At 46.8% G+C, this 8,303-nt stretch overlaps 1 pseudogene across 1 annotated transcript; it reads right to left on the minus strand.

Moving 5' to 3' along the window:
* Window positions 1-561: 561 nt before the first annotated feature.
* Window positions 562-5,362, minus strand: LOC311526893 (zona pellucida sperm-binding protein 3-like; annotated as a pseudogene). Its single transcript, XR_014714726.1, has 8 exons — window positions 5,310-5,362; window positions 3,011-3,114; window positions 2,757-2,934; window positions 2,576-2,679; window positions 2,360-2,478; window positions 2,194-2,266; window positions 1,765-1,834; window positions 562-1,574 (listed from the first exon to the last, which is right to left on the minus strand). The product of XR_014714726.1 is annotated as a zona pellucida sperm-binding protein 3-like (transcript).
* Window positions 5,363-8,303: the final 2,941 nt, after the last annotated feature.

Raw genomic sequence — 8,303 nt, forward strand, 5'->3', positions numbered from 1 at the left:
ACCAGCAGCGCAGGATCTACGGCTGCTGGAAGAGGAAAGCCAGGGTTAGAACTGGAACCGAGAACTTCCGCCACATCCCTGTCACTTGCACATCCCACAACTGGGAGCTCACTCTGCTTCATGCATTAGCAGACACTGCAGCTGGAGCAGTGGGAGTTGTGTTTGTGCAGCATGGCTTTTGGAGGGCCCTGGGGTGGTGCTGCCTAGTATGATGGGCAGCAATTGCTTTATAATTCCACCTACAGAACTGTTGATCATAGACCATCAGCCTAACCACCAAGGCTCTTCACAGCCTAGTTGTGATAGACTGGGGCAGGTATTCAGTGGAGAACCCACCCCCCATTTCAGAGTGGTAGCCGTGTTAATCCATTTCAGCAAAAAGAATGAGGAGTACTTGTGGCACCTTAGAGACTAACAAATTTATTTGGGCATAAGTTTTCGTGGGCTAAAACCCACTTCATCAGATGCATGCAGTGGAAAACACAGTAGGAAGATTATATATACACAGAGAACATGGAAAAAATGGGTGTTGCCATACCAACTATAAAGAGACTAATCAATTAAGGTGGGCTATTATCAGCAGGAGAAAAAAAACTTTTGTAGTGATAATCAGGATGGCCCATTTCCAACAGTTGACAAGAAGGTGTGAGTAACAGTAGGGGAAAAATTAGCATGGGGAAATAGTTTTTACTTTGTGTAATGACCTATCCACTCCCAGTCTTTATTCAAGCCTAATTTAATGGTGTCCAGTTTGCAAATAAATTCCAATTCTGCAGTTTCTCATTGGAGTCTGTTTTTGAAGTTTTTTTGTTGGAGTATTGCGACTTTTAGGTCTGTAATTGAGTGCCCAGGGAGGTTGAAGTGTTCTCCGACTGGTTTTTGAATGTTATCATTCTTGACATCTGATTTGTGTCCATTTATTCTTTTGCGTAGAGACTGTCCAGTTTGGCCAATGTACATGGCAGAGGGGCACTGCTGGCACGTGATGGCATATATCACATTGGTAGATGTGCAGGTGAACGAGCCTCTGATGGTGTGGCTAATGTGATTACGTCCTATGATGGTGTCCCTTGAATAGATATGTGGACAGAGTTGGCAACAGGCTTTGTTGCAAGGATAGGTTCCTGGGTTAGTGTTTTTGTTGTGTGGTTGCTGGTGAGTATTTGCTTCAGGCAGGGGGGTTTACAGTCCTTCTGTAAGCAAGGACTGGCCTGTCTCCCAAGATCTGTGAGAGTGAGGGATCATCCTTCAGGATAGGGTGTAGATTTTTGCTACTGCCCTCTTCAATCCTCACTGTTATGAATAATTCCCCCCACCCTGCCCCAGGATGAGACTTCAGGATTTTTCCCAGGTGGGTGGAAGCTCCCAGTCCTCCACCAACAGAGAAATAGATTCATAACACAATGCAGAAATCTCTCCAAGGTGCATGCAGGTCAGTCACTAGGTACCATGTGATGCTGCCTGCATTGCTTCATGTTGGTCTTCTAGGAGATCCTTGGACCCTTGCTAGGCATCTAGGATTAATAGGGGTCCTACCACACCATGAGCCTCTGCTACCCTCACTGAGGACTCACCTGTGTGGGGATACAAGAGTGTTACCAAGAGCACATTAATATTTCATTAGATACACCCTCCCCCACTCATGTTGGGATGAGGACCCCTTAAAATAGGGGGTCATTTTGATCAAGCCAACCTCTGTTCTTCAGGTCAAAGGTGTATACCCTGCCCCCCTACACAGGTTGGGTGGGGAATCACAGAACCTACCATGCCCAGGGGCCACATCTCTCTGGAAGCATCTCCCTGGTCCTTTGTCCAGAGGGCTGCCTCTCCTGGACTGTCCTCCAAGCCAGGGCTTCTCAACCTTTTCCTTTCTGAGTCCCATCCCCCGCATGCTATAAAAACTCCACGGCCCTACCTGTGCCACAACAACTGTTTTCTGCATATAAAAGCCAGGGCCAGCATTAGGGGGTAGCAAGCAGGGCAATGGCCTGGGACCCCACACCACAGGGGACCCCGTGAAGCTAAGTTACTCAGGCTTCAGCCACAGGTGGCAGGGCTCAGGGCCCCGGGCTTCAGCCCCATGTAACCAGGCTTTGGCTTTCTGCCCTGGGCCCCAGCATATCTAATGCCAGCCCTGCTTGGTGGACCCCTTGCAGCCCCCCAGGGGGTCCCAAACCTCTGGCTGAGAACCACTGCTCCAAGCAACCCACAGTTCCCAGTCTCACCGCAGCCGTAGATGTCTCTGGTGCCTTCCACTGGAGACCAGCTAGACCAGGAGAAGTGGCAGAGTCACTTACAGTAAGACTTGTCCTCTCCGGGCTGGCCATCCCACCAACCCCACCTGCCCACAAACCATCACCTCCATAGGGTCCTACTCCAGCTACTCACGTCACCTGCTTTGTTGAAGGGATAAGCCTTGTTCAAGGAATCTGGGGCTTGCTCAGCTGCAGTGACTTTCAGGTGGCAGGTGATCTAGATCTGAGGGGAAGTGGGAAGAGGGGTTCGGACCATCCCAGGGGACACTAACACCTGCTTAGCCTGGAGATCTGACTGGAGCAGAAATCTGGGAGCTCACCATCTCCTGCAAACCTGAACACATCCACCATGAACTGCAGTGTGTCCTGCCTGGGGGATATGAAGGCTGAGGGGATGTCATCTGATCTCCCATCCACCAGGCACCTACACACAAGAACCAAGGGTCAGTAAGAGTCCCTGATCAGTCTTGTTTTAGACTAGAAAGGGCTCCCAGCTCTTACCCACTGAAGTCAATGACAGCATAGCGAGGAGAGGAGTCCCTGTCTGGGGTCAGGTTGGCCACACAGCTGTCCACAAAGAGCCAAAGAGCCACATGGTTCCCAGTGCTGACATCAGCTTGGATATGCATGACCTCCCCTAGCTGGAATCCATTGGAGGGTCTCTCAGCACTCCAGTCATCTGCAAGGCAAGTTCACAGTGAGCAGGACAGACAGGCAGGCAGTGCTGGGCTCCCCTGAAGGCTCCTCCCACCTACCATTCATCAGGTGCAGGGAGAAATCCAGCCTCTCCTCAGCAGACAGGGTGGAGCTGAAGGGAACTCACATCAGCTTGATGGCTTTACTGCTCACATTGTCCTTCCTGGGAGAGGAGCAAACCTGACACTGAGCTAGATCCCACAACAGGGACTGAATGGGAGGGAGGGATCTGAGCATCTCAGACATTCAATGGGAATAGTGACACTCAATGGGAATCACAGCTGGATTGGTTCTCAGGATCACTGGGTTGCTGGCAGGGGTGGGGTTATACTTCAGGCTTGTTCTGTAAACCAGGGTGTCTGGGGTCATCTGGGAAGAACCAGACATGGAAGCGTTAACACTAGCATACAGGTCATTTGAAAAGCCATTGAGATAAGCCTGAGAATGAGCCTCAGCCAGATAGAAACAAGATCTAAAGAAGGGGTCTCAAACTCAATTTACCGTAGGGCCAGTGCCAGTCCTCAAATCCTCCCCGCGGGCCAATAATGTCACTGAAGATGGTGTTCAGAAAAGAAAATGTTTATATTGTATTTTTTATTTCGAATTTCTTAGAAATAATAAAACTGTCATACAACGTTCTGCAATTCTTCGCCTGCCAGAGGGTGTTTAGTGTTTGCCAGACATCTGGCAACGTTTCAATTCTGTCAGTTTTTTGATTTTTGGCCTCAGAGACTGAGCAGTTGAAATCTTCAGGATTGCAGCAAGGTGTGCGTCAGAGAGTTGTGTTCGGTCGTTATGTTTGACTTGTTTATATTCATTGTGGAAAAAAGGGATGCTGCCCCCATGGCTGACTCTGCCTGGCAACTAATGATGCTGCCTCCATGGCTGACTCTGCCCCGCAACTAATGATGGTATCTCTGTCCCTCTCCCCCAGCCAATTGGAGCTGCGGGGCACAGTGCCCGCAGCAGACATCGGGCAGCGTGTCTGCACATGTCTCTCCCTCGCAGGCCGCAGTGGGAAGGTTCTCGGGCCGCAGATGGCCAGCGGGCCGGGACTTTGAGACCCCTAATCTCAAGTTTTCCAACAAGTGCCCGGTCAACTGGGAACTGCCTTTGAAGGACTGGACACTAGAAGCAGGGGATTTCAGAGTTCAGTCTGCTAGAACATCCATAGGAAGACTAGCACCACAGTAGTGCCATTTTACACAACTCTACTCACCAGTTTCCTCTGTGCACATTGTGAAGGAATATCAGACAGTAACCCCCCCACCCTCCCACCCAGTATAACCTGTTGGCTGCTTGTAACATACTGGGGTGCTATCCACAGCAGTGGGAAGCTGTGTCACCCATTGCCCTGTAACCAGCCACTAGCATGCAGGTCACCACTGGATGTTTTTGTGTAACTGCAACCTGCCAGTCACACCTTGGCTCTCACCAGCCTGGTTCTACTGCAGGGGGACCCCAACACACTCCCAGTCCTAGACTTCCCCCAGAAATGTATGTACACACACCCTGCTGGAGGTTGGAAGAATTCCACTTTTCAGATGTGGTTTTCCATCCTCTCTGGTAAGTATTTTTTTAAAACTGTATCTGTGTCTGTGTCTTTATTTGGCCTTTTATTTTACTTCAGTTTAAAAAAAATCACCCATTTACGTTGCTTATGTTATATTCCACTGGTTCTTTATTCCATCGCTTCAATATTGGCTGAAGCCCACAGACAGGCTTCAGGCAAAGTTTGCTTCATTTTATACCGTAATACCTTGTTTATTTGAACTACATAAAAAAGGGGAGCGGGGAAGTGTTGAAAAAAACACTTATTTTTGCTTCACAGTGTTTCGTATGTTTTTTTGTTTCATTAATTGCACACGCATTCACTGCATCATTGAAAGGCACTTCAGTGCTGCCTCTGAAAAATATTTAATACAAATATAGTAATCAAATCAAATCTACACTATTGTTATATTATGTTTTTATGCTTAAAAGCTTTTTGATTTTTTTCCCCGTGTACAATGGCACCTGTACCACTGCAGCAGAGGAATACTTTTTAAAAAGAATGGCCCCTGACAATGAAAATTGTGACAGTGAAGAACCATCCTTGAAAATGAACTGTGTAAATGCTTCCCCAAGTAACATTGTCCCTGCAGTCAACACAACAAAACAGACTGGATAATGATCATGGGTGGCGCGTAATGGAGGCTTGGGGAGGCAGGGCTCAGAGCTCCTCCAGGTGGCCAAGGCTCGAGACAGGCCGGGGCTCTTCTGGCCACAGTGGGGGGCTCGGGACTCCTCCAGTCCCAGCAAGCAAGAGCTGGGGGACAGAGCCTCAGGCAGAAGAGGCGGGGTAGGGAGCTAGCCTACCTGAATGTGGGGTTCATGCACCACTCATGATAATGATCCTTGTGCCAGTACATCAGTGGCCACCAACTACACCTCTAAGAATGTCCTGTGTGCGCTGACCTCACCAGCAAGGGTAGAAGGTTGTGTTAAACAGAGTTTTACCTGTTCATGACAGGAAAAACAACATCTCCACAGCCATAGATATATCACTGCACAAAGAGGAACAACCAGTACAGCCCAAGATGGATTCATATCCCTCTGCAAATGGTCGGCGTTTCAAGTGTGGTTGAATTTCTTTATACCCCTTTGCTGAAAGCTCAGTTGTAGAGGATTCTGTTTTTAGCTTTCCACGCCATCACTTTGCTAGTCAAAGTACAATCGGAACAGAAGAACAATTCAACAACAGAACATTCACTGAGCATGATGGCTGCTTGTGCATTTGATGGAGCTGCAAACTTCTTTGGAAGACATGGTGGAGTACAAGCTTTGCTCAGACAAAAGTGTAATCCTAATCTCTCCTATAAACACTGCAGAGGCCATCTACTCCAACTAGTGCTAGTACGAGCTGCAGACTCTTCATTTTAAAAAGCTATACATTTAATGTCTTCATTATATTCTTTTTTCAGCAAGAGTCCAAAAAGACTGAATATCTTGGAAAATAAAGAAGATACACTGGGACTGAAGTTAAATTAGTCCAACCTGGGAAAACCCTCTGGCTTTCTCATGAGTGATCTTTGGCTGTTGTCTTAATTCCAGCCGTTATTACTGGCTTTGAAAAATATCTACCAAGATGGAATAGATCTAAGTAGTGAGGCTGGTAGATTACTTTTGCTACTACATTCAGAGAAGACTATTGCCATTCTCTCTCTTGTAAGTCTACTGTTGAAACCACTTGGGTCATTAAACGATGCCATCCAGGCATCTGCTACAACAGTAGTAGATCTTTGTCCAGAAGCTACATTTGGATCAATCAGAGAGCTATCCATTGAAAAAGTACTGGAAGAAGCAAAGACTTCAGTCCAGAAGTTGACTAATGAAGGCATTTATATTGAACCCTTAAGTGAAGAGGACAAGAAGTGTTTGTTTAGACAACTGAAAAATTACACAGACTTGATTCTTAAAAATTTACAACAGCGACTTCTAGATTCTACTCAACCTCTACGTAACTTTCACAGATCCCTGTTGTATAAAACACCGACAGTTGAGTGGAGTGAGGCACTACCAACAATGGGGCGGCCATGTGCTCAGGACAGAATAGAAAATTTGAACACAGAGTGGAATATCATACGACAAATGAATGAAGATTTGACTTCAATTTCTTTTTTATCATCACTAGTGGCTCGACCTGATCTTTATGCTAGGTTTCCTGGGCTAAAAGAAGTAGGAATTCATCTCTTGCTACTCCCAGTCACAACAGCTACAGTTGAGCGTTCTCTTTCATCACTGAATAGAATTTTGTGTTTGAAAGAAGTCGCCTTCTGCCTGATCATGTGAATGAACTAATGAGCATATCAGTTGAAGGAATGGAAGTACTGGACACATGAGAAGCCACCAAAGATGAACGCATTGCATTCAAGAAGTTCATTAACAGAGTTGTGCAAAATTATAACAAGAAACAAAGAAGGATGTAGACGTAGTGCTTCATAGAAGGCTTGAGTAGCCAACTTTAATTTGTGTGATGTTTTTAAAACATGAGTTAAATCTAATAAAATGGTCATGAAAATTTTTTTCAGTTTTTACTATGGTGACATACTGCCCATCTTCACCCTCAAGGTCTTACCCTTCATCGGCCCTGACCTCCACCCCCTGTAAATTCGAACATCCCCCCTAATTTCAGTTCCTGGGGAAAACACTGTAAGGGTGGGCTCCACCACAAAAGGACCCAGGCCCCCCAATCCCAGATTTAGGCCTGTAAATCCTGGGTTTGGCTCCACTGTGAACCACAAACTATACAGCAAACTCTGTAGGTGCCTAAATTCACTTAGTACCTACGTTTTTACAGTATAAAGCTCCCTAAGTGCCCGTGTTTCAGCCTCTGGGCATGTGCCCAGACACCTGGAGGAAGGCACTATCTCCCCGCTAAGCCCCAGAGCGAATCGTGAACTGGGGAAAATTAGGTGTTCCACTGCCTAAGTTGCATGTGGGGCCCCATCCAATAGGTGTGCTTAGAGGCTGCTTACTGGATCAGGCCCCATTCACAATTCCAGTGTGACCCTGGCAGACCAGGGGCCAACTCATACCAAGGCGCAAGCCTCACTGCACACTGACAAATGCAGAGCTGGAAACCAGTCTGGCTCCCCTGTGGGTTACAATAGTTAAAACAGACACTAGAGTTTTAAAAGTGTGTTTAGATTTTTATGAAATGCTTGTAGGATGCTGCCTGTATTAATCTTACCTACAATATCTGTACCCCATGTTATAAGGTAGTGTTCAATGCTTACATTGTAACTATAAAACTGTTTGTTAAGATTGTAAATCCCCCACAGCCAGGGAAGAAGCACAACCACGTGTGAAATACTTGTTCACCATAAGAGGCGTTACCTCCTCCCCAGCAAAATAAAGACTTGCTCCCCCCGAGCCCTGAAGAGGGTGCAGTGCACAAGCCTTCGTCCCATCACAACTTGAATGTTGGGTGAAAGAAATAAAAACGCCTGTTAAGGAGAACTTATTGTTCCTTTGCTGATTGATCTCTGAGGGGCGAGGATTCCTAAGCATAAGCAAGGAGTCCCCAGGTGTTTTGCCTGGGTTACCCTAAAGGACATACAGAGTCTGCTTATTATAGAAGTTGCCACTACCTTGTGTGACTTGACTGTAACTCATTTGTGTATGTGTGTGTTTACCTGCTTTAAACTTGTAAATAACACATAACAAATGACCCAAAGGGTTGGGGGTTAGTTAGCCCCTTCCCTGTCCCTAGTTACAGGCAACACATAACAGGACACAAATCCAGGGCCAGGCAACGGAGGAGCAGGGCAGGAAAGATCCATCTCCATTTTGAGCTGCCCCCTTGCCCAG

The sequence above is a fragment of the Lepidochelys olivacea genome (genome assembly GCF_965140295.1).
Source record: "Lepidochelys olivacea isolate rLepOli2 genome assembly, chromosome: 10".
In the NCBI taxonomy this organism is placed as follows: Eukaryota; Metazoa; Chordata; order Testudines; family Cheloniidae; genus Lepidochelys; species Lepidochelys olivacea.